Source organism: Podarcis pityusensis (assembly GCF_964106645.2).
Source record: "Podarcis pityusensis genome assembly, chromosome: 8".
Taxonomy (NCBI): domain Eukaryota; kingdom Metazoa; phylum Chordata; class Lepidosauria; order Squamata; family Lacertidae; genus Podarcis; species Podarcis pityusensis.
The window spans coordinates 2,760,664-2,786,854 of NC_138033.1; the positions used below are offsets into that span (position 1 = coordinate 2,760,664).

The 26,191-nt window shown below is 45.2% G+C and overlaps 1 long non-coding RNA gene and 2 pseudogenes across 3 annotated transcripts in view; all 3 read right to left on the bottom strand.

Moving 5' to 3' along the window:
* The window catches only part of LOC308484620, a 156,227-nt gene that overhangs the window by 29,193 nt on the left and 100,843 nt on the right, over positions 1-26,191 (bottom strand). The gene's annotated exons all lie outside the window — the stretch shown is intronic.
* Positions 22,820-23,265, bottom strand: LOC308483009 (putative protein BRICK1-B pseudogene; annotated as a pseudogene). Its single transcript has one exon. The product of its transcript is annotated as a putative protein BRICK1-B pseudogene (transcript).
* LOC308483924 (iron-sulfur cluster assembly 1 homolog, mitochondrial pseudogene) lies at positions 24,301-25,081 on the bottom strand (annotated as a pseudogene). The gene has a single exon. The product of its transcript is annotated as an iron-sulfur cluster assembly 1 homolog, mitochondrial pseudogene (transcript).

Genomic DNA, 26,191 nt, shown 5'->3' on the forward strand with positions numbered 1-26,191 from the left:
CTGGTGATCATCTAATGTTTATTGGATGGATATCCCCCTAAATGGATTTTTGAATTCTGAATTTATTGTTATTCACATTTTATACTGTATTTTATGCTGTTTTTTGTTGCATCCTGGCTTGGAACCATCGGTAGCCCTCTCCTCCTCCATGATGTCGCCCAGTCCTTTCTTAAAGCAATGTAATAATAATAAATAATAAATTTTTATTTATACCCCACGCTTCCCAGTCCAGCTCTTTTCAATGCCTTGAGTGGCCTCTGCCTTCGAGGTTGCCTTGTTGCTTGGCTTGGGTGTACGGGGACTGGGGGGGGGGTGAGTGAGCCACCCAGAGCCGTGCCCCTCGGCACTCTGGGTAATAAAAGGGTAGTTAACGCTTGCCTTCTGGCAGGACTCCCACCTAATTGTCCAAGCCGCTCCTGGCCCTTTGCAACCGGGTGCCAGAGGAGAGCGCAAAATATGGTCTGAAGCTCAATATCAAAAAACCAAAGATCATGGCCCCTGGTCCCATCACCTCCTGGCAAATACAAGGGGAAGAAATGGAGGCAGTGAGAGATTTTACGTTCTTGGGCTGCATGATCACTGCAGATGGTGACAGCAGCCACGAAATTAAAAGACACCTGCTTCTTGGGAGAAAAGCAATGGCAAACCTAGACAGCATCTTAAAAAGCAGAGACATCACCTTGCCAGCAAAGGTCCGTATAGTTAAAGCTATTGTTTTCCCAGTAGTGATGTATGGAAGTGAGAGCTGGACCACAAAGAAGGCTGATCGCCGAAGAATGGATGCTTTTGAATTCTGGTGCTGGAGGAGACTCTTGAGAGTCCCATGGACTGCAAGAAGATCCAACCTCTCCATTCTGAAGGAAATCTGCCCTGAGTGCTCACTGGAAGGACAGATCCTGAAGCTGAGGCTCCCAGACTTTGGCCACCTCATGAGAAGAGAAGACTCCCTGGAAAAGACCCTGATGCTGGGAAAGATGGAGGGCCCAAGGAGAAGGGGACGGCAGAGGATGAGATGGTGGGACAGTGTTCTCAAAGCTACCAGCATGAGTTTGGCCAAACTGCGGGAGGCAGTGGAAGACAGGAGTGCCTGGCGTGCTCTGGTCCAGGGGGTCACGAAGAGGCGGACACGACTAAACAACTAAACAACAACAACAAAGCCAGGCTGGTGGGGAGCCTGCGAGTGGCCGGCAGCGTTCCCCAGGCAAGGCAGCGCTGCCCGATTCCTGGTTAAACAAAGGCAGCTGGACCCTCCCAGGGCTCCCCTGGCGCCGGCACGGCATCTACATGGCAATAAATAAATGAATCATATTGAAAACAATTCTTCCGCCTCCTCTGGAGAGGCCTGTTAAGAGCCGAACAAGTATATCGCCGGAATCTAGGTCAGCCGCTTGCCAGGAAATGTTTGAGTAGCTGCCTATTTCTCTCTCCTTTCGGTGGGAAATTGCAGAAGAATCTCGGCTCATTGCAGAAGAAGAGCTGTGGTGTAGCTCCCTGTTACGCACATGAGAAGAGCCAATAATAATTTTATTTATATATATAAATTTTTATTAGTTTTTTTTAACATACCATTTTCAACAGTGATTAAACATGTTTCTACATCTTATTCCATTTTTTTGACTTCCATCAGTCCTATCTGAAAATTTTCCAATCTCTTAGTATACATTTCTTATTTTCCCTGTTACATTTAAACTCATAACCAATATCACTATTCTTTATCTACTTTGTAGCACTTCATATATTCCTCCTTGAAAAACTTCTTGTAGTCCTACTGGCGTAATTTGTTGATTACAATTGCTTTGCAAATAGTTCATATACTTCTTCCAACCTTCTGTAAATCTCTGGTCCCGCAGGTTTCGAATCCTTCCTGTCATTTTGTCCAATTCTGCACAGTCCATTATTTTCAGCTGCCGTTCTTCTTTCGTCGGAATTTCTTCTTGTTCTCATTTTTCGGCTAACAATACACTAGCTGAGAAGAGCCAATAATAATTGACTTGCGGGCATATGAAATTACAGTCTACCTCTAAGCACGTGCAGAGTCCTTTCCTGGTGGTATCTGCACAAGATCCGGCAATTAAGCCTGATAAAAACCACCTCATTTTCTGTCCGTGAGCAGGATTCGAACACAGGAGCAACTCTCCCCTCTTGCAGCTTCCAGCAATGGGCATTCAGAAGCATTATTGACCAGGACAGTGGAAGCAGAGCAGAGACATGGTGGCAAGCAGCCGTCAGGAACTCTCTGCTCCATGAATTTGTCTTTTGAAGCCATCTAGGTAGTCGCCGCCTCTTGTGGCAGGGAGTTCCACAGTTTAACTATGCTCTGAGTGAAGAAGGACATTCTTTTGTCCGTCCTGGATCTTCCAACGTTCAGTTTCAGTAGCACATGGTTCAATTACGGCGCTTGCTCCAACAGGAGGCTGTGATGCCTCCCCCGCCCCCGGAATGGCTTTTAAAATCATCATCTGCCTGATCCAGCAGCTCTTCTGTTCTTATTTAACAGGGGTCAGCAACCTTTTTCAGCAGGGGGCCGGTCCACTGTCCCTCAGACCTTGTGGGGGGCCGGACTATATTTTGGAGGCGGGGAAATGAAGGAATTCCTGTTGTTGTTTAGTCGTGTCCGACTCTTCGTGACCCCCTGGACCAGAGCACGCCAGGCCCTCCTGTCTTCCACTGCCTCCCTCATGCTGGTAGCTTCAAGAACACTGTCCCACCATCTCGTCCTCTGTTGTCCCCTTCTCCTTGTGCCCTCCATCTTTCCCAACATCAGGGTCTTTCCCAGGGAGTCTTCTCTTCTCATGAGGTGGCCAAAGTCTTGGAGCCTCAGCTTCAGGATCTGTCCTTCCAGTGAGCACTCAGGGCTGATTTCCTTCAGAATGGAGAGGTTTGATCTTCTTGCAGTCCATGGGACTCTCAAGAGTCTCCTCCGGCACCAGAATTCAAAAGCATCCATTCTTCGGCGATCAGCCTTCTTTGTGGTCCAGCTCTCACTTCCATACATCACTACTGGGAAAACCAGAGCTTGAACTATACGGACCTTTGTTGGCAAGGTGATGTCTCTGCTTTTTAAGATGCTTTCTAGGTTTGTCATTGCTTTTCTCCCAAGAAGCAGGCGTCGTTTAATTTCGTGAATGCTGTCACCATCTGCAGTGATCATGCAGCCCAAGAAAGTAAAATCTCTCACTGCCTCCATTTCTTCCCCTTCTATTTGCCAGGACATGATGGGACCAGTGGCCATGATCCTTACATGAGGACACATTTTAGTCATGTAAAAACACGCTGATTCCTGGACTGTTCACGGGCCGGATTTAGGAGGCGATTGGGCTGCATCCGGCCCCCGGGCCTTAGATTGCCTACCCATGTTATAGGATGCCCACAGTTTCTGGGATCGCTGAAGAGCGTCAGGAGATTAAAGGTAAAAGTAAAGGGACCCTTGACCACTAGGTCCAGTCGTGGCCGACTCTGGGGTTGCGGCGCTCATCTCGTTTTATTGGCCGAGGGAGCTGGCGTACAGCTTCCGGGTCATGTGGCCAGCATGACTAAGCCGCTTCTGGCGAACCAGAGCAGCGCACGGAAATGCCGTTTACCTTCCAGCTGGAGTGGTACCTATTTATCTACTTGCACTTTGACGTGCTTTCGAACTGCTAGGTGGGCAGGAGCAGGGATAGAGCATCGGGAGCTCACCCCATCGAGGGGATTCGAACCGCCGACCTTCTGATCGGCAAGTCCTAGGCTCTGTGGTTTAACCCACAGAGCCACCTGCGTCCCTAGATATATAATAAATAGTCATAAATGTACCAACCAAGCACATATCTAGATCAGCACAGGAAGACTGACCTGAAACCATTTTTTGATTCCCAAACTGACCAAATGTTTTCTCTGCAAAGTCAAAGGAAAGTGGAAAAGCCTCCCCATTGTCTTTTCCTTCACAAATCCTGTCTTAAGGGTATGTCTGTGTTTGAACTGGGTGAGCCTGTGACCTGGCTCAGGAACTATGTATTTGTCATTACAAAAGACTGTCCAGGCGCCCCAGGGTATCCAATCAAGCGAGCATTAACAGGTGACCTGGCAAACGAGATAAACAACACACTCAGATTTCTGCTGTAGACCACCTTTTCTGTGATGTAGGTATGATGTATCTGGGGTGGTGGCCTTGGGTTACACCCCTTCTGCGATGTATGTATGATATATGGAAGGGAGGTCTGGAGCTCCAGGGCAGGGAGAGAGAAACAGAGAGAAATGCGAAGGACGGTTTTGTTAATCTCAAAGTCTGGGGCATGTTGGACGATGCAAAATGGTGAGCAGGGAAGTGAGCCCAGTTGCTGTGCCTGACAACTGTGGCAGAGGAAAAACTCAAAGTCCAAACAAAAGCTCAGGAATAGAGGGAGGTGTCGTGCTTTGCTGCTACTGCGAAGCATTTATAACCTGCTCTGCACAGAATATTTCCGTCCCATAGCAAGGAACAGTGACATAAGATAATAATCAGAATATGCCTTATTCTTGGGGGGGTGGTGGTTAATATTGGGATATTGCTTTCATTTTATATACTGTGATCTTTTTATGTGAACTGCTTGGGACCTCCGGGTATAGGGCGGTATGTATATGTACTAGGGAAACACATACATAAATATATAAACCACGTGTCTGAAATAGTACGGGAGAACAATCCTGAAGCCATTTTGACTCTTTCAGTGACCTCAAATATTCCTCTGCCGTTTGGATGCAAATGGGAAAAGCCTCCCCATTGTCTCTGTGCTCACAGATCCTGCCTTAAGGGAACATTTGGGTATGAATAGGGTGAGCCTGTGACCCGGACTCAGGAATTAAGTATTTACCATCACAAAAGAATGTCCAGGCTCTCCAGGTAAAGCCAGAGAAGATTCTGCTGTAGACCGCCCCTTCTGTGATGTATGCATGATGTTTAAGGGGGTTGGTCTTGGGTACAGGGTGGGCAAATTCAAAAGTCTATATAAGGGCTTGCGCACCATTGTTCTGGGTTCCTCCTCCCTCCTGCGTGTGGTGAGTGAGGACCCTGTTGCAACAGATCAATAAAGATCAGGCTTACTAGCCGCTTTGCTTCTCAATATTCTCTGGTTGGCCTCTGTTATTTTCTCCTACCGATAGGGAACCCACTTAAGGACTCTATATGGGCTCTTGGATACCCCATAAGGAAAAAGAAGCAGATTTTGTTTTCTTATAACAAAAGTATTACTGTTAGTATACAAAACCCTTAACACATTGGGACCGGTTACAGATGGGTAGCCGTGTTGGTCTGCCATAGTTGAAATAAAAAAATTCCTTCCTGTAGCACCTTAAAGACCAACTAAGTTAGTTCTTGGTATAAGCTTTCGTGTGCATGCACACTTCTTCAGATACACATCTGAAGAAGTGTGCATGCACACGAAAGCTTATACCAAGAACTAACTTAGTTGGTCTTTAAGGTGCTACAGGAAGGAATTTTTTTATTTCCACATTGGGACCGGTTTACCTGCGAGATTGCCTCTCCCCAGTTTCCCCTTATAACTTGATCCTAATTGGTTCCATCACCTCCTGGCAAATAGAAGGGGAAGAAATGGAGGCAGTGAGAGATTTTACTTTCTTGGGCTCCATGATCACTGCAGATGGTGACAGCAGTCACGAAATTAAAAGATGCCTGCTTCTTGGGAGAAAAGCAATGACAAACCTAGACAGCATCTTAAAAAGCGGAGACATCACCTTGCCAACAAAGGTCCGTATAGTTAAAGCTATGGTTTTCCCAGTAGTGATGTATGGAAGTGAGAGCTGGACCATAAAGAATGCTGATCGCCGAAGAATGGATGCTTTTGAATTCTGGTGCTGGAGGAGACTCTGGAGAGTCCCATGGACTGCAAGAAGATCCAACCTCTCCTTTCTGAAGGAAATCAGCCCTGAGTGCTCACTGGAAGGACAGGTCCTGAAGCTGAGGCTCCAAGACTTTGGCCACCTCAGGAGAAGAGAAAAGACCCTGATGTTGGGAAAGATGGAGGGCACAAGGAGAAGGGGACAACAGAGGACGAGATGGTGGGACAGTGTTCTCGAAGCTACCAGCATGAGTTTGACCAAACTGCGGGAGGCGGTGGAAGACAGGAGTGCCTGGCGTGCTCTGGTCTAGGGGGTTACAAAGAGTTGGACACAACTAAACGACTAAACAACAACAAATGATATCCGAAAATTATAGAACCCATTAAAAAAAAAGTCCTATAAATAACACAAACAAATTAACAGCTCCATTATAAAGCAAATGAAGCTATAAAGTGCTGCGAAAGCAGCAATTAGCATTTGTCATTGAATCAAATTCCCGGTTAGAAAAGCCTGAAATAAGCAAATGGCCTTAGCAACATATTCCTGTGTCATCTCTCACACCAGGAGCAGCTTGTGTCCCCTCTGTCTCAACAGGGCTCTCCCTCGGCGGCTATTCCGAGGCGTAACCCCTTTCACACAAACCCCAACCTCCGTCTCAGCTCTGCAGGGATATGGCATCATACAGAGATGCAACAGGCAGACTCGCGGAAAGAAGGGAGACCTTTCGTTCATCAGCTAATGAACAAAAGATCTTCCTTCTAGTATTCCTTTGTTTGTTTTTTGCAAGTTGGCAAGATCCACTCTTCTAAATATTATCATTATTTTGTTTACGATTTTCAGTTTTATATATTTCAATAATTTTACAATCATTTCAACATTTCAAAACTCGACTCCTTTCCCCCTCTTTCTGCGGTTCCTTAAATTTATTTTTTTTATTTTCTGCATATTCCAAATTAACTTAATTTACTCATTTATTCATCTACTTTAAATATATACTCTTATAAAACTGAAGGTTATTACAATAATCCTGCCAAAGTTCTGATCTGTTGACAGTTTATTTGTAAATATCCAATAATCCATTTCCATTCTTTTATAAAAAGCTTGTTGTCTTGGTTTCTTATTTTCCCCATTTCTGCATATTCCATATTTTTTTCTATCCATTCTTCTTTCACTGAGACTTCTCCTTTCCATTTTTGGGCAAGTAACATTCTTGCCGCTGTGGTCGTATACATGAATAATTTTTTATAATTCGGGTAGTTCTGTCCCAGTAATTCCTGTATTTCTCAAAAGAAGATCCGGCCAAGCGGCTGTTTGGCACGGCAGCTCTGTAACCATAAGGACTAGGCGCTTGGTTTCCTATTTAGCACCTGAGAACCAACTGTGGCGGAACGCGGAAGACGCTTCATGGACAGCATCCACTCTGCCTGGATTTCATGCCCCCCAAGTGCCCCTATTTATTTATTGGTGTGTGCTTTTCATTTGGCAAATTTACCAAAGGATAAAATGAAACTGGGATTAAGGGGCGATTCTTGGGACGGTGGAAGGCTGTGTCCCATTGGCAAAGCGACGCTGGAAATGTTCTGCAGTCAGGGAAGGAGACGAAAATGGGGGATCGAGGAGGGTCAGCTGCAGTGGAAGTGAGAGATAATAATAATAATAATAATTAATAATAATCATTTATACCCTGCCCATCTGGCTGGGTTTCCCCAGCCACTCTGGGCAGCTCCTAACAGAATATTAAAAGCACGATAAAACATCAGACATCAAAAACTTCCCTAAACAGGGCTGCCTTCAGATGTCTTCTAAACGTCAGGTAGTTGTTTATTTCCTTGACATCTGGTGGGAGGGTGTTTCACAGGACAGGCGCCACCACTGAGAAGGCCCTTTGCCTGGTTCCCTCTAACCTCACTTCTTGCAGTGAGGGAACCGCCAGAAGGTCCTCAGCGCTGGACCTCAGTGTCTGAGCAGAATGATGGGGATGGAGACGCTCCTTCAGGTATACTGGGCCTAGGCCTTTAGGGCTTGAAAGGTCAGCACCAACACTTTGAATCATGCTCGGAAACGTACTGGGGCCAATGCAGATCTCTCAGAACCGGTGTTATGTGGTCCCCGCGGCCGCTCCCAGTCACCAGTCTAGCTGCCGCATTCTGGATTAGTTGCAGTTTCCGGGTCACCTTCAAAGGTAGCCCCACGTAGAGTGCATTGCAGTAGTCCAAGCGGGAGATAACCAGAGCATGCACCACTCTGGTGAGACAGTCTGCAGGCAGGGAGGGTCTCATCCTGTGTACCAGATGGAGATGTCTCTCTTTTCATCTGAGAGATGTTGGAGGGTATGGAATTGGCAGGAGGCCGCACTGCTCTAATGGGATTAATGCCTTTGGTGCCTTCCCTGCGAAAGCCATCCATTTAGCTGCGCTCTCTCTCTCCCTCCCCCCCCTCATCATTCTTCCTCTCTGTGTGTGTGAGACAGAGAAAGTCCAAAAGGGAATAATCCCACAAAATGTCAGCGTCAGCCGGGAGGCTTGAGCGATGCTGAGTAGATCAGATTCGCTTCTCCACCTGGGCACTGGTGGGTCTCTCCCCTGTTTGGAGTTTGCTCTTTTAAATTAATTACGTCCTTTTTCTTCCTCCGCACACGAAAGGAAGGAGGAGGCATGTAGCCCGTCACATCAGCTTAGCCTTCCTGCGCATCAGGCCGGGAGCCGAGGTGGAGGAGCTACATGCAGCCGACGTCCCGGGCGCCATCGCCTCCAGGTTTGCCTGCCTCGCCAGGCGCTGGGAACCAGAGAGGCGTCCCTTTGCAGAGTGCAGAGCAACCAACCGCCTGTTGGGACCAGCGATGTTCACCCCGAAATGGTGAAATTGGTATGAGCACACGAAAGCTCATACCAATAACAAACTTAGTTGGTCTCTAAGGTGCTACTAGGGTGGCGCTGTGGGCTAAACCACACAGCCTAGGACTTGCCAATCGGAAGGTCGGTGGTTCGAATCCCCGCGACGGGGTGAGCTCCCATTGCTCGGTCCCTGCTCCTGCCTACCTAAGCACGTCAAATGCACCTATACTGTACATATCAACATACCTACACACCTACCCCACACGGACACCCACCAAGTGACTTGACTTCCAGCCGTTCTTGTTACGCTAATGTGTGAGAGCCAGTGTGGTATAGTGGTTAAGAGCGGTGGACTCATAATCTGGGGAACTGGGTTCGCTTCCCCGCTCCTCCACCTGCAGCTGCTGGGTGACCTTGGGCTAGTCACACTCAGTCTCTCAGCCCCACTCACCTCACAGAGTGTTTGCCATGGGGGAGGAAGGGAAAGGAGATTGTTAGCCGCTTTGAGACTCCTTCGGGTAGTGATAAAGCGGGATATCAAATCCAAACTCTTCTTTTCATACTTTATTTTTCCAACTAGCTTAAACACATTTCATTATTTCTTTAATCTCTTCTTCTATCTTGATTTTACTCTCCTTTCACTCTATTCATTTTCTGGATTCACTCAGTATCTGTCAGAAATTCTACTTTTTCCGCATAAATTTTGATATATTCCTTAAAGATAGCCCACTCCTTATTCACTTTTTGTACCATCTCCTCTTATCCTCCCTGTTAGTCCTAGTATTATGAGCAAATGAGGAGGTGAAATCTCTATCCACCTTCTCCATGCCATCATAATTTTATAAATGTCACCTCCTGCCTTTTCCTGATCGTTTCCGTTGCTGTTTTCTGAGCCGTCTCCAACTCTGCAATATCCTTTTCGAGGTGCGGGAATCAGAACCATACACAGTATTCCAAATGTACCGAATATTTGTATAATGGGTTCGTGTTACCACCAGCTCTATTCCTTTCCTAATGATTCCTAGCATGGAATCTGCCTTTTTCAGCTTGACTGGTGACTAGGGGCAGCTGCTGAGACCAAATAACACGGGTCCTGAAAGACTACATTGGATCCCAGGACATTTCCAAGCACAATTCAAAGTGTTGGTGCTGATCTTTAAAGCCCTAAACGGCCTCGGTCCAGTATATCTGAAGGAACGTCTCCATCCCCATCGTTCTGCTGGACACTGTGGTCCAGCTCCGAGGGCCTTCTGGCGGTTCCCTCACTGCGAGAAGCCAAGTTACAGGGAACCAGGCAGAGGGCCTTCTCGGTGGTGGCACCTGCCCTGTGGAGCACCCTGCCATCAGATGTCAAAGAGATAAACAACTACCTGACATTTAGAAGACATCTGAAGGCAGTCCTCTTTAGGGAAGCTTTTGATGTTTGATGCATTACGGTATTTTAATATTTTGTTGGAAGCCGCCCAGAGTGGCTGGGGAAGATGGGCGGGGTATGTATGTATGTACGTACGTACGTACGTACGTACGTACGTATAAATAAATAAATAAATAAATAACAGCTGCTGCACACCAGGTCGACATCTTGGTTGCAGCGCATGTTTTGCATCCGAAAGGCCCTAGGGTCGATCCAAGAAGCATCTCTCAGTAGGTACTGGAAATGTCTCCTTCCTGAAACCCTGGAGAGTTGCTGCCAGTCCGTGTGGACAGTATTGAGCTAGATAGACCCATTGCTCTGATGGGCTATATATGGGGCAGCTTGCTGTGTTCCTGAGATCCAGGCTGAAACCCTCACTTGCTGGTTGATCTCTGAACGGGTGTCATAAAGGACATGCTTTATGACCTCCTTAGAATCATAGAATCATAGAGTTGGAAGAGACCACAAGGGCCATCGAGTCCAACCCCCTGCCAAGCAGGAAACACCATCAGAGCACTCCTGACATATGGTTGTCAAGCCTCTGCTTAAAGACCTCCAAAGAAGGAGACTCCACCACACTCCTTGGCAGCAAATTCCACTGTCAAACAGCTCTTACTGTCAGGAAGTTCTTCCTAATGTTTAGGTGGAATCTTCTTTCTTGTAGTTTGGATCCATTGCTCCGTGTCCGCTTCTCTGGAGCAGCAGAAAACAACCTTTCTCCCTCCTCTATGTGACATCCTTTTATATCTTTGAACATGGCTATCATATCACCCCTTAACCTCCTCTTCTCCAGGCTAAACATGCCCAGCTCCCTTAGCCGTTCCTCATAAGGCATCGTTTCCAGGCCTTTGACCATTTTGGTCGCCCTCCTCTGGACACGTTCCAGTTTGTCAGTGTCCTTCTTGAACTGTGGTGCCCAGAACTGGACACAGTACTCCAGGTGAGGTCTGACCAGAGCAGAATACAGTGGCACTATTATCTGATGAGAACCTTGGAGCAATTGAGACGCTTGAAAGAGTCAAAATGACAGCAGGAAAAAATCCCTTTATTTTGTGATAGCAATGCTAAGACAAAGGGCACAGACAGCTCATGCTCGTAGTCTGCTGCCCCCGAATTCTGAGCTAGCCAGCTTTTTATACATTTGAAGAGTACAAGACCACCTGATTTATTGTAAACCACCTGATTTCTGGGAAATCGAAAGTTATAGCAAGTTCCTATTACCATGTAAGGTCTTGCCTCCCTCCTCCCTGCCATGGCTCCCACAACACCACGGCCATGTGCATTCCTGAGTTTGCTTATCTCTTTACAACCTTGAATAATAAACATTTGAGCCTGTTCCATCAATGCCAGCCTTGTTCTCCTGACGGACCTCTCCTTTCTCAGAAAGGCCTTTGGGGGGGTTGCTATGGCCCTACAGTGTCAATATTGTGTGTGGGTGCCAGGAGGGGGAAATACAAACAAATAATACTAATAATACTTATTAGCTGCCCTTCTGCACCAGAGAAAATGGAAAGTCTACCACTGGCTATGCCATATATATTGGAAATGCCCTGGTTCAGTGGAAATCCCAGAAACAAACATTTGTTGCCACAAGTACTTGTGAAGCAGAGTACTCAGCCATAAGCGAATGTGTGTCACAAATAGAGTGGTTTGCTTGCCTAACAAAAGAGCTTGGAATACCTTCTGAAATGCCAATCACTGTGCTAAGTGACAACATGGCTGCACAACAGCTTGCTAACCAACAGAACTTTAAGAGCAAGAGTAAACATATTGCAATAAGATACGGAAATGTGAAAAATGCTTTGGAAAGAAATGTGTTAAAGGTACAGCACTGTAACACAAAATGTAATGTGGCGGATTTGTATACAAAATGTTTGGATGCTCCTAAATTCCGAGACTTAAGAGAATTATTAGGTCTCAAGCCTTTGACTTAAGGAGGAGTGTTGGGATTCGCAGGATACCGAGTAAGTCTGTAGGCTTCAACAGGATGATGCAATACTCTGTGAAGTGCTGGGTCAGAGTGACTCAGCCAGAGTGTGATTAATGTGATTGGCTATCACCTGTTTTAAAAAGGAAAGCCTGTTCAACAGTACCTGTGGTTGTGGTGGTTGTGCTGTGGTATGGTGGTGCTGTGGTGGAGAGTATTCGTTTGCCTTAAGGAGCAGGTACTCTGTATGGACTGTTTTTGTAAATACCTGTATATAGCTCACATTAAAAAGACTGCACTGGAAAAACCTGGGACTCTGAGCGTTTCTGCTAAAAGCGCCGCGAGGAATCGCGGCAAATGCAACATTAGAAAGGGTTGGAAACTAATTACAGCTGGAGCGGCTCTCAAGGGTCAAAGGCCGGGGCGAAGAGGTTCATCTTCAGCAGACCACAAAAGCCGTAACGCAGGAAGTTGTCAGGAAACCTCACCCTGATTCTGCAGGGACCAAACGATCCTGTCTCAAAACTTGCAGAGACAGGGCAGCTGCAGCTGGGAAGGAGGCCAGGCCTAAGCAGTGGATCATACAGAGTTGCAGCAGGCAGACTCCTCCATGGATGGGAGCCTGTTTAGTGGATTACCTAATGTCTTTTCTTCTAAGAATATAAGAAGTGTATCCTGCAGTGGGCCAATGGGGACCCGTGTAATCCAGCTTCTAGGTCTCAGAAGAAGATCCTGCGAAATCAGAACAAGGGCTCATCTCGTCCAGCCTCCTGCTCTCATAAGAAAATAAGAAGATCCTGGTGGATGAGGCCCATGTAAGCCAGCCTCTTGCTCTCACGGTGGCCATAAGAAGATAGTTACAGGTAGGTAAATAAGCAAATAAATAAAAAAGACTAGAAGTCACAGAAATCCAATGAAGCTGAGTGCTGGAAGATTCAGTGAGAGCTGGACCATAAAGAAGGCTGATCGCCGAAGAATGGATGCTTTTGAATTATGGTGCCGGAGGAGACTCTTGAGAGTCCCATGGACTGCAAGAAGATCAAACCTCTCCATTCTGAAGGAAATCAGCCCTGAGTGCTCACTGGAAGGACAGATCCTGAAGCTGAGGCTCCAAGACTTTGGCCACCTCATGAGAAGAGAAGACTCCCTGGAAAAGACCCTGATGTTGGGAAAGATGGAGGACACAAGGAGAAGGGGACGGCAGAGGACGAGATGGTGGGACAGTGTTCTCGAAGCTACCAGCATGAGTTTGACCAAACCGCGGGAGGCAGTGGAAGACAGAAGGGCCTGGCGTGCTCTGGTCCAGGGGGTCACGAAGAGGCAGACACGACTAAATGTCTAAACAACAACAAAGCCAGGATGGAAGCAATCCTTCTGAATACCACTTTCATTTCATTTCACTTTTAATTTGCATACTGCCTTCCTATATTACAATACACAGGGCAGCTTACAGGCTGAAGGAACAACGAAGATCACACACCTTATAACAATCTGATCCAACGCAAAAATTGTCTTCATAAAAGCATTACTTTAAAATTAACAACTTGTTTGAACAATTTGGGGCAATTAAAACGTTAAAAGTTAAATAAACCTTGTGGAGGGAGGAGTGTTAAGGTATATAGAACTGTACATGTGGTTGATTTGAATATGTTATAATTGATTATGCATACCCAATGTATCACTCGCCTGCGGGTTTTCACTGCTTGTTTTCACTGTTTGTGTTTTGGTTGTTGGAAAAAAAAAAAAATAAAATAAAATTAACAACTTATATCAAATAAAGTAATATCCAGCGATCCATTAGAGAGCAATAAAATTAAACATCAGCAAATAACAAGGAAACAGAGAATCACTGCACCATTGCAATAAACAATTTCTAAACGACAATCAATAAAAATAATAATAATAGCAGCAAGTCGCAGGGTGCAAAATGACACAACAGAAATTGAGAAGCAAAGTTATAAAATTGTTTTATAATAATTTTCAGTCGCTGGAAAGCACAAGAGGGGAAGAGTTGTTCTTGGGTTGTTGTTTTTAATTTTATTTATTTATTTATTATTATTGGTTTTCACATATTACATTACAATACAGAGGTACCAAAGCCAACACGATTTCCTCCCCATCCCCCCATACATTTACATTTCTATTTCCTCAATCCATCATATTATTCTTTTCTCCCTCCTCCCACTTCCCTCCACCCCCACTCGATTTCCCCCACATTATACAATTTACAATAATCTTCACATTCTACAGTCTTCTCAAATTACTGGTATCTATATATTCTTATTATCTTCCCTTACTAAGAGGGGAAGAGTTGTTCTTGTGGCCGGATCCTGCTTGCGGTTTTTCCCGCTGGAGCGTCTGGTCGGCCCCTGTGAGATCAGGAGGCTGGACTATAGATGGGCCACGGGACCTGATCCTCCAGGCTCCTCCTCTTCTTCTTTTTGTAAATTTTAAAATATAACTTTATTGAATAATACAATCAAATTTCCAGATATGTCTGCAAAAAACACAATTATATACATATTTGTCAAACATAATCTATGAAAGAAGATAGAAAATAAGAGGAAACGAAGAAAGAAAAGGAAAGAAAGAAAAAAGAAATGCTGTTTTCCATAAACAGTAATTCCAGAATTACACTTACATACATTATAAAATAAAAATCTTAATTAAAATATCTTAAAAGACTTCCACCATCTAAACCACACTTCTTTTGTTATTTAATTCTCCTTTGCCTCTGTTCTTCACTTCCATCTCTTTAGATCCCTTAAGATCTTCCATAATCCATTAAATTCTTTATATTCTTTATAGTCTGCACAAGGTTAGTCTGTTGTTGTTGTTGTTGTTGTTTAGTCATGCCCGACTCTTCGTGACCCCCTGGACCAGAGCATGCCAGGCACTTCTGTCCTCCACTGCCTCCCGCAGTTTGGTCAAACTCATGTTTGTAGCTTCGAGAACACTGTCCAACCATCTCGTCCTCTGTCGTCCCCTTCTCCTTGTGCCCTCCATCTTTCCCAACATCAGGGTCTTTTCCAGGGAGTCTTCTCTTCTCCTGAGGTGGCCAAAGTCTCGGAGCCTCAGCTTTAGGATCTGGCCTTCCAGTGAGCACTCAGGGCTGATTTCCTTCAGAATGGATATGTTTGATCTTCTTGCAGTCCATGGGACTCTCAAGGGTCTCCTCCAGCACCAGAATTCAAAAGCATCCATTCTTCGGTGATCAGCCTTCTTTATGGTCCAGCTCTCACTTCCATACGTCACTACTGGGAAAACCATAGCTTTAACTATACAGACCTTTGTTGGCAAGGTGATGTCTCTGCTTTTTAAGATGCTGTCTAGGTTTGTCATTGCTTTTCTCCCACAAAGCAGGCGTCTTTTAATTTCGTGGCTGCTGTCACCATCTGCAGTGATCCTGGAGCCCAAGAAAGTAAAATCTCTCACTGCCTCCATTTCTTCCCCTTCTATTTGCCAGGAGGTGATGGGACCAGTTGCCATGATCTTCATTTTTTTGATGTTGAGCTTCAGACCATATTTTGCCCTCTCCTTTTTCACCCTCATTAAAAGGTTCTTTAATTCCTCCTCACTTTCTGCCATCAAGGTTGTGTCATCTGCATATCTGAGGTTGTTGATATTTCTTCTGGCAATCTTAATTCCGGCTAGGGATTCATCCAGCCCAGCCTTTCGCATGATGAATTCTGCATGTAAGTTAAATAAGCAGGGAGACAATATACAGCCTTGCCATACTCCTTTCCCAATTTTGAACCAATCAGTTGTTCCATATCCAGTTCTAACTGTAGCTTCTTGTCCCACATAGAGATTTCTCAGGAGACAGATGAGGTGATCAGGCACTCCCGTTTCTTTAAGCACTTGCCATAGTTTGCTGTGGTTGACACAGTCAAAGGCTTTTGCATAGTCAATGAAGCAGAAGTAGATGTCTTTCTGGAACTCTCTAGCTTTCTCCATAATCCAGCGCATGTTTGCACTTTGGTCTCTGGTTCCTCTGCCTCTTCTAAATCCAGCTTGCACTTCTGGGAGTTCTCGGTCCACATACTGCTTAAGCCTGCCTTGTAGAATTTTAAGCATAACCTTGCTAGCGTGTGAAATGAGTGCAATTGTGCAGTAGTTGGAGCATTCTTTGGCACTGCCCTTCTTTTGGATTGGGATGTAGACTGATCTTCTCCAATCCTCTGGCCACTGCTGAGTTTTCCAAACTTGTTAGGTTAGTCTAGGCACAACCAAATTTTCGTAATTGAGCCCTGTTTATATAAATACTCATTTTGTCGCAGGAACGACCCCTCCCAATCATTCAGTTTGTACAAACTCGACACACACACTCACACACGACATACGCTACGCTTCTGTTATAAATTCATAGAAAATCAACCATACATCGGATCTGCACGGTTCCACTTTTATTTTACTCCATGAAGGAAGGACTACAAAATGGGGAAGGTTTGATACAGGCCAGCCATAATCCCTTGAGCATACCAGTACATACACAGGAGCCCTGCCCAGTTGGCATGGCAACCTTGATGGTCCCAGACAGAAGACCATCAAGGACACAACGGACTGGCATATGGACTTGCATATGGGAGTGGATTCAACACGGACTGGAACAAAGGACAATGATCAGATCTTCCCTCTGGGGGCAGGAAACTGCCAGCTCCCTTTTGTCACCTGGAAAGTACTCATGGGGAGGGGGGAAAGGAGGAACCAGCCAGGTGACAAGATACTCAGGTTTCCTCCACAACTCCTCCCTCAACCCCTCCTTTTTGTGATGTGTCAATAATGTAGTCAAGATGTAGTTGTGATGTAGTTCTAGGGGTGTAGTTTGGGGGATTAGTAACTAATAAAAGTTGGGGTCTTCTTTTGTTCTGGGTTTCCATCTTGTTCCACCTTGTGGCAGGTGGGAGTCCTGTCGCGACAGTCTTCAATCAAGACCAAGCCTACTGGCTGCTGTTTTGCTCTGGTATTCCTGGCTGGGGTCCTTGGTTTTTTGTCCAAGGGAGCCCTCGGATTTCTCCGTTAACAGTATATTGCTTCCTTTCCAGGCTCTTCTCGTGTCCTTATGTGCAGCCTTCCCCACACCACCCCAGCTCACTTCTGCAGCTACCTCTTTGGCTGTGGTTTGGGGCCTGCAGCTGGAACATCCTTGCCTCGGGGCGAGAGCAGCGAAAACTCATGTTGCATTGAGCGGGACTGGCAGAGAACACGAGCGAGGTGGGAAAGGCAGGTGTCTGTCGGGAAACAGGGACTGCTTCCAGGAATACCTGGAAAGGATGACTGGTGGCGGAGAGAGGAGTCCGCTTTCCAGCAAGACAGACAAATCTGGCCTCACACTGCCGTCCCCCCGGCTCTGCAGCGTTCCTGCTTCCTGAAATCCAGAGTCAAGCTGAGATTCGCTGATGCATTTGGAGCAACAGAGTAACCCCAGCCTGTCACTGCAACTTAGGCTAGAGCAGAGGGGGAAATGGCTTGGAAAAACGAGATCCGCCATCTGGGGTGGGCAGAGGAGATGGGGAAGGGGGGGTCTCTAGGCTCTCGTAGGCTGGCTTGCCCATTTTTGAAGAGCCTTGGCCTGCCCTCACAGCAGAAAGGGCAATACAAGACAGGAGGCGGTATGAAATGTGGAACCAGGAGTGCTGGTGAAATAAACAAATTTAAGGTCATATACATATGACCTTACATCCAAACAATGACTATCATCAGAGCAAGTAAGAATTTTTTTTAAATTTTTTTTAATCTACAATACTGTCTTATTTATTTTCTAGTATAGCACATTGATTCTTGCTTTCATTTGATGGGTCAATGGTCTCGTTAGAGAGTAAAATTCATGTTAAATTGCCGTTTTAGGGGTTGTTTTTAAAAGTCTGGAACAGATTAATCCGTTTTGCATTACTTCCTATGGGAAAGCGTGCCTCGGTTTTGGAATGCTTTGGTTTTGGAACGGACTTCCGGAACAGATTAAATTTGAGAACCAAGGTACCACTGTATTTGCAAGTCGGCCTGGGAGTCTGTTTCGGCAGGATAAAAAAAGCAAGGTTTATTAACAAATTAGCAGAGGGTGTGTGTGTGTGTGTGTGTGTGTGTGTGTGTGTGTGTGTGTTCAAATGACAGTTTGGCTGGGAAGATGGGCAGAAGCAGTCCACACTGCAACAATTTTGTTGCCGCACCCCCTCCCCAGATATATATCTCTATATATATATAGATATATATATATATATATATAAATTTTGCATGCACATTTGGAGTGGGGGAATTTACATACAGAACTTCCTCTCCCCTGCAAATCCCTTCCAGCTCTGATGCGTAGGACTCAAATCATTTCTGATTGGCTGACCGCTCTTCCACGATGGCGAGGTAGGAGCTTTCATTAGGGATGGTTTGGCATAAGTTGATTAGCAAACTCAGCTTCGGCGGGGGCGGGGGGGGGTGGCTCTTTAAAACGAAACCAAATGAGCAAAACGTTGCAATTGTTAAACATCAATGTCATTTGGGGATATCGGATTAATTGAGGCCAGGGATCATGAGGATCTCGCCAAGCTGTTAAATCCAAAGCAAAGGATACTTGGGTGGGTGGCGGTGCGTTTGGCAACGCACCCCCCCCCCAAAATAGTCTTGCTGCGTTGCACTGGTTAAAATGTTGGACCGTGACCTGGGGTAGTGGATCTGGGTTCGAATTCCCACTCAGCCAGTCATTGCCTCTCAGCCTAATCTGCCTCACAGGGTTGTTGAGGGGAATTACCGTATTTTTCGCTCTATAAGACGCACCAGACCACAAGACGCACCTAGTTTTTGGAGGAGGAAAACAAGAAAAAATATATTCTGAATTTCAGAAGCCAGAACAGCAAGAGGGATCGCTGTGCAGTGAAAGCAGCAATCCCTCTTGCTGTTCTGGCTTCTGTGATAGCTGCGCAGCCTGCATTCGCTCCATAAGACGCACACACGTTTCCCCTTACTTTTTAGGAGGGAAAAAGTGAGTCTTATAGAGCAAAAAATACGGTAAATGAGGAGGGGATAGAAAGGCAATCAATCAATCAATCAATCAATCAATCAATAAAACAGGATCAGTGCTTAAAAAACAGTGGGATTGCCCTGGAGCTCAAAAATCGAAATCAAAATGGAAAGAGGTATTTTTGTAAAATTACCAGCCAAATTCTCTACTTAGACCCAATTCTAGCCCTCTTCTCAAGTGAAAATGGTAATAATTATGGAATTCAATAGAGAGAATTATTAGCGACAGGACTGGGTCCAGTGAGGCTGGAACCATCTAGTCGTTTGAAGTGGGGTTCTGTGCCCCCCAAGAAGAATTGGTTCCCCCCCCCTCCAAATTTGGGACATAGCATTCGCCGAACATTTGACACAACGCAGCTGAGTCATGGAGGGTAAAATGAAATGGGATAATTTTGATGTCACATGGTTTGCCTTCCTTAGCTATAGTAATAATTCTCATATTTATGAATATAATTATGAATTATATTCATAATTCTCCCCTGAGACCATCGGCCCCAAAAGCAGCAGTGAAAATAATGGCCATACTGTAGAACACTTTCTATGTTTATTGACAATTTATTTCATTTGGGTTCTTTTCATCTGTTCCTTTTGGTCATATGGTTTTAATGTGTATAGCACTGAGAAGAATTTTCTAACACACTCCTATAAAAAGTCAATAAAGTTTTCATGTATGGATATAGTTGTTGGCATCTATGCAATCTATACAATGGAGTCTTGTATAGAACAAGCTCCAATAAGTGTTGGAGGTGTAAAGAGAATCTGGGCACCTTTTATCACATGTGGTGGAATTGCAAAATAATCAAAAAACTATTGGGAAATGATTCATAATGAATTGAAAAGAATGTTTAAGATAACTTAAACATTCTTTTCAATTCATTATGAATCATTTCCCAATAGTTTCCCAACTTTTGTTAAAAGACCAGAAGCCTTCTTGCTAGATATTACAGGTCAAGACTTGCCAAAAGAGTGGGAAAAAACTATTTATGTACACCACAAAAGTTGCAGGAAGGTAAGAAGGTATCATATGTGGTGGTCTTGTAGTAAGGTTAAAGCTTACCGGGAAATTATAGGATGTAAACGAAAAGGGTGTTTAAAATAACGTTGGAGAGAAATTGAGTTGAGAAACAAGATTAAGGGTACATATTGATATAGGTATGTATTAGATAAAACGTAAAGAAATATACAATAATAAGAGTACATTCATTTGTAAAAAAAGAATATACAACGAGATTGTACAAATATTATTTTGAAATGGCTTTATGTCTTTGTTTTTTTCTTTTTTCTTTCTTTAGGTACATAAATTTGGTATATAAACTTTGTATACATGTTGGAAATTATATTATAATATGCCCTGTAATGAAATATGAAAATGTATACATTGTGACATAAGAACGTTAATAAAAAAGAAAGAAAATAAAATGGAAGTTGATTCTTTTTAATAAAAAAATAAATAAAATAAAATAACTTTTGTAAAAAAACCCCATAAGCTTTTGTTTTGGAATATAGATATAGATGATATAGATAGATAGATATAGATATAGATATAGATATAGATATAGATATAGATATAGATATAGATATAGATATAGATATAGATATAGATAAATTCCCCCATTTAATATTATATATTCACATCATCCCTGTCCACTACACCACCCTGGCTCTTAGAGCCTATTGACTTCCTTCCCTCCTGCCTCAAGGCTTTCAAAATTAACCTTTATAACATTGCAATTTATACGTTTTCCATTTCTAATTACCCTCATTACAGAAGGACTCAAAATTTAAATAAATATAGAAAGATAGACAATTTCTCATTACAAGCCTTCGGACGACCCTGCTTGTGTTGTTAATTGCTTACAGTGATCTTTCAGATATTGCATAAATTCACTCCAAACCTTTTGAAATATTGATGGTGCTGTTTTGGATTTTTCCCATCAGCTTCGCCAGTTCTGCAAAGTCCATTATCTTCATCTGCCCCTTTTCTGTCGTTGGTACTTCTTCTTTTTCCATTTTTGGGCTAAAAGAATTCTTACCATAGTTGTTGAAGACATGAACAGTCTTTTAGCTTCCCTTCGTATCTCTTCACCCAGTATACCCAGTAAGAAGGCTTCTAGCTTTTTAACAAAAGTATCTTTAAAACATTTTCTTTAACTCATTATACATCATTTCCCAGAAAGCCTTTGCCTCTTTATAGTCCACCACATGTGGTAGAAGATATCTAGCTCTCGTTTTGGAAATTATAGGGACAGAAATACCCTAAACTGTAGAGAAACGTATTACAGCGGCAAGAACGCTACTCGCCCCAAAATGGAAAGAAGCAGAAGTCCCAGCGAAGGAAAAATGGATACAAAAACCTATGGAATATGCAGAAATGGCAAAACTCGCTGGAAGAATAAGAAATCAAGACAACAAACTTTTCATAGGAGAATGGCAAGGGTTTATTTGAACATTTACAGATAAATTGCGAACAGATAAGAACATTGGCAGGATTAGTGCAATAACCTGTAGTTTTATAAGAGTATATACTTAGAGTAGATAAAAAATGAGCAAATTAAGTTAATTTGGATATGCAGAAGATATTAAAAATAAAGTTAGGAACCGTAGAAAGAGGGGGAAGGAAGTCAAGTTTGGAAAGGTTAAAATGATTTTAAAATGTATAAACCTGAAAAGCATTTTAAAAAATCTTTTTTTAAAAAGTGTTGCAGGAAGGATCAGCTCCAACCATTTTAGGGAAGCCACTCTGGCTTTGTGTGGGGTTTACTCCTGACCCTTTTCTTCTCCCGAAGATATCCCACAAGTGCCAGGAGTCCAGGTTCCCAGCTTGATAACACAGTAAGCGTAGGTAATTAAAAAGGAGGATTTGTTGCAAAAAAAACCAGATAGCTCCGGACGGCTTGGACAAAGCCTCCGGCATCATTACTCAAGATGACCCTTCTGAAGGCTCCTTCTGGTGTCTACAGAATATATTGAACCGATGCCCCTTGTGTCTCTTGTTTTGCTTCCTGTCTAGCAGCCCTCCCATTCATCAACTCCTCAGACTTTTTTTTTTTAAGCACAGGAGGTTTTATTGTTGAAACACAAATGGAAAAAAGACACCCCAAGTTACATCAGAGAATACAAAATACTTAGAAAACTAAGCCCCCCTCCTTTGGCGCATGATAGTCTCCCCCTGCCCCCCAAACACACTGCACATTTATTCTGTTGGACAACCACAGCGAAATGAATTGATACCTTCCAGCAGCAGAAGTCAGCTGCAGGATGTACTGTGTATATTGAAACTGCCCAACATGCACAGTCCCAACATCCTGGTCTGTTTCAGCTGTTTAAAAACAACATCACCATCCTTGTGTTCCCAGAAATGAAGATTTGGTTTCATAAAGATTCTGTTAAAGAGAGCTTTGTAAGCGCATAAATTGGCTTGTATAAAAACCACATAATTAAACATTCTCTTGTACAATTTTGGGGGACGCGGGTGGCGCTGTGGGTTAAACCACAGAGCCTAGGACTTGCCAATCAGAAGGTCGGCGGTTCGAATTCCCGCGACGGGGTGAGCTCCCGTTGCTCGGCCCCTGCTCCTGCCAACCTAGCAGTTCGAAAGCGCGTCGAAGTGCAAGTAGATAAATAGGTACCACTCCGGCGGGAAGGTAAATGGCATTTCCGTGCGCTGCTCTGGTTCACCAGAAGCGGCTTAGTCATGCTGGCCACATCGGAAGCTGTACGCCGGCTCCCTCGGCCATTAAAGCGAGATGAGCGCCGCAACCCCGGAGTCGGACACGACTGGACCTAATGGTCAGGGGTCCCTTTACCTTTACTGTACAATTTTGCCATTTCAGGTGGAAATCACCAGCGCAAAGTCACAGGCTCCAAACGAGGGATGCAGCTTCCCAAGGGGCAGAGAACTCCCATCCATATCAAGTAATGAAGAAACTTGATGCCGGATCGTCAGCTTCGTAAACAGCTGCACATTTTTTTCCAGGTTGGCTCCCTGCCAGCCTCCGCCATCCTATGTCAGCGTTTCACCTTTTGTTACCCGGGTCTCGATGTATCCGATCCACCTCTCCAGCACCATCAGCTTCTTGTTGAGCATGGCCAGGTGCGAGCAGCAGGACACGTCGAAGGAATTGAGGAAGTCCGCGATCTTCTTGATGGAGCTGGTTGTCACCTCAATGTACTCGTGGTTGGCCCAGTCCTGGTGGATCTTGTGCTGAACCGGGTCCACCTGGACCGACATGACCGACTGCTGGGAGCAGACCACCCCCCCTACTCCTCAGACTTATTGGATCAGCTCCAGCCTCTTCCTTTTCGAGAGACTATCTCTGAGTCTATTCGCTCCTATTTGTGCTTCCTGTGAGCTTTGGCTGTGTTCTAGCCTGCTGTCAGCTACTGCCTTATCAGCCAGCCTGACAAGGTCAGGAAGAGCCGAAGTCTGCAGCTGCTGGCTCTCCCCTGCCTGGTTCACATCTAAGCCTCTCTGTTCCTGGCTGCTTTCTGCAGTTGGCTGCAAACCTTTGCTGGCAGCTGGCTCATTCCTGACACAAGGCAACAGAGGTTTGAGGATCAGAGTTTTCCTTCTCCTAGACGGGCTCCCTTCCCAGGTGGATGAGCCCCACCTGCCTCTCACTTCCCTCTGAAGCACATGCAGAAACCGCCTTCTTTCTTTCTTTTTTTTCACTTTCAAAACACAGTACTTTTATTCTCCTGGAAAGGCAGCTGTATATTACGAAGCCTAAAGATGTGAAAACACACACACCGAGTGATTACTTCAGAAAGCAGTTTTGTGGTCTTAAAAGTTTTGCTGTTGTTGTTTAGTCGTTTAGTCGTGTCCGCCTCTTCGTGACCCCCTGGACCAGAGCACGCCAGGCACTCCTGTCTTCCACTGCCTCCTGCAATTTGGTCAAACTCATCTTGGTAGCTTCAAGAACACTGTCCCACCATCTTGTCCTCTGTCATCCCCTTCTCCTTGCGCCCTCCATATTTCCCAACATCAGGGTTTTTTCCAGGGAGTCTTCTCTTCTCATGAGGTGGCCAAAGTAATGGAGCCTCAGCTTCAGGATCTGTCCTTCCAGTGAGCACTCAGGGCTGATTTCCTTCAGAATGGAGAGGTCTGATCTTCTTGCAGTCCATGGGACTCTCAAGAGTCTCCTCCAGCACCAGAATTCAAAAGCATCCATTCTTCGGCGATCAGCCTTCTTTATGGTCCAGCTCTCACTTCCATACATCACTACTGGGAAAACCATAGCTTTTACTATATGGACCTTTGTTGGCAAGGTGATGTCTCTACTTTTTAAGATGTAACTTAAAAGTTACAGTCCTTTAAATGTTAAAGCTTTCTCCACAACCACACGTTCCTTTGATGTTTGGGTTATTGGAAACCAATTCACTGGACAGTTTGTCTTCTATATAGTCCATTTCAGTTCCTAGAAGTGTGAGTTGCGCTTTCGTTTCAATACTCTAACACCATCCTGTACTACTTCCTCATCAGAGTCCTCCTTTGATTTTGTGTATTCTAGTGTATAAGAAAGCCCATTTACAGTCTCTTGTACGGACACCAACTTTAATGCCTCCATGGTCATGTTTGTCTTTAAGCAGCTGTTTTATCTTCTGCACAGATGGGGTCAGTTTAAGGGTGGCTCTAGTGGCTTGAATCTTCCTCTTGCTCACAGTCCGAACGGTGGATCTGACCATGGAAGAGGCTATCTCTCCTGCTCCACCCTTTCAGCCCATCCTCCGAAGTTGTCCATGGACACGGCGGATGGAGTGACACCCAGAAACTGCCTTCTTGACCACTGGACCCCCACTTGGTCTAATCCACTCAATCTGCCAGATCCTGTCTTCACATGCAGGAGAGGTCCCACCAAGCGTTTGAGACCTATCGGCTCCCCTCACCTGGTTTAGCTGGTCAGTTGACGTGTGATGGCCTGGGATTTGGACTCGGATGCTGAACCTGAGGGATCCCAGCCAGCACGGGATTCCCCGCCTCCAGAACCAGCTGAGCCGGGGCTTGAGCCTGAAGGGTCCTCACCTGTGCTGGATCCTCAGGTGCAGGCATCAGCTGAGTCTCCTCTGGATCCTGAGGTGGTGGAGGACCCATTGCCTGCAGGTGCTCCACTCTCAGCCTGTCAGGGGAAGGTGAGGTTGCCTCTGGGTCCAGTAACCCTCCAGCCTCTCCTGAGCTGCAGAGGCTCAGGGCAGAGAGGCGGAGGGAACTAAGTTCCCGCAGGAGGAGTGCTCGCCTCCAGGCCAGGAGAGGCGAGTCACCTGAGGATTGGGGCTGCCCTATGCCTTGGGGCAGATAAAAGCTGGCCAGTCCCAGTCCCAAGTTGCGGGAGCAACTTCATTGGTTGACAGTTCCTGCCTGAACCCTGTCCTGCTTTCCTGCCGGAGCTCCTGACCTCACCCGACTACCTGCCCAGCATCCAGCTTCAACTTTTACGGACAGCCTCCATACTACACCTTTGACCTCAGACTGGACCTCGCCTCTCAGTTAGCCCCCGGGACCAGCCCACGAAGCCGTTCCTGGGGTGTGTGGTATTTTTGTGCATGCTTGCACAAGGAGCAAAGGGTCTGCCATGGACCCCCACTAACCCCCCTGGATTTATTCTGAATTGGTGTCTGATGACGAAAACTTCAGAAGCCGCCGCAGCTGTCAGACGAGATCATTATTATTATTATTATTAATAATAATAATAATAATAATAATTTATTATTCAAACCCCGCCCATTTGGCTGGGCTTCCCCAGCCACTCTGGGCGGCTTTCAACAAAATATTAAAATACCGTAATACATCAAACATTAAAAGCTTCATTAAAGAGGGCTGCCTTCAGATGTCTTCTAAAAGTCTGGTAGTTGTTCTTTTTGACATCTGATGGGAGGGCATTCCACAGGGCGGGTGCCACTACCGAGAAGGCCCTCTGGCTGGTTCCCTGCAGCTTTGCTTCTCGCAATGAGGGAACTGCCAGAAGGCCCTTGGAGCTGGACCTCAGTGTCCGGGCAGAACAATGGGGGTGGAGACGCTCCTTCAGGTATACTGGGCCTTTGAGGCCGTTTAGGGCTTTCAAGGTCAGCACCAACACTTTGAATTGTGCTTGGAAACGTACTGGGAGCCAATGTAGGTCTTTCAAGACCGGTGTTATGTGGTCTCGGCGGCCACTCCCCGTCACCAGTCTGGCTGCCGCATTCTGGATTAGTTGTAGT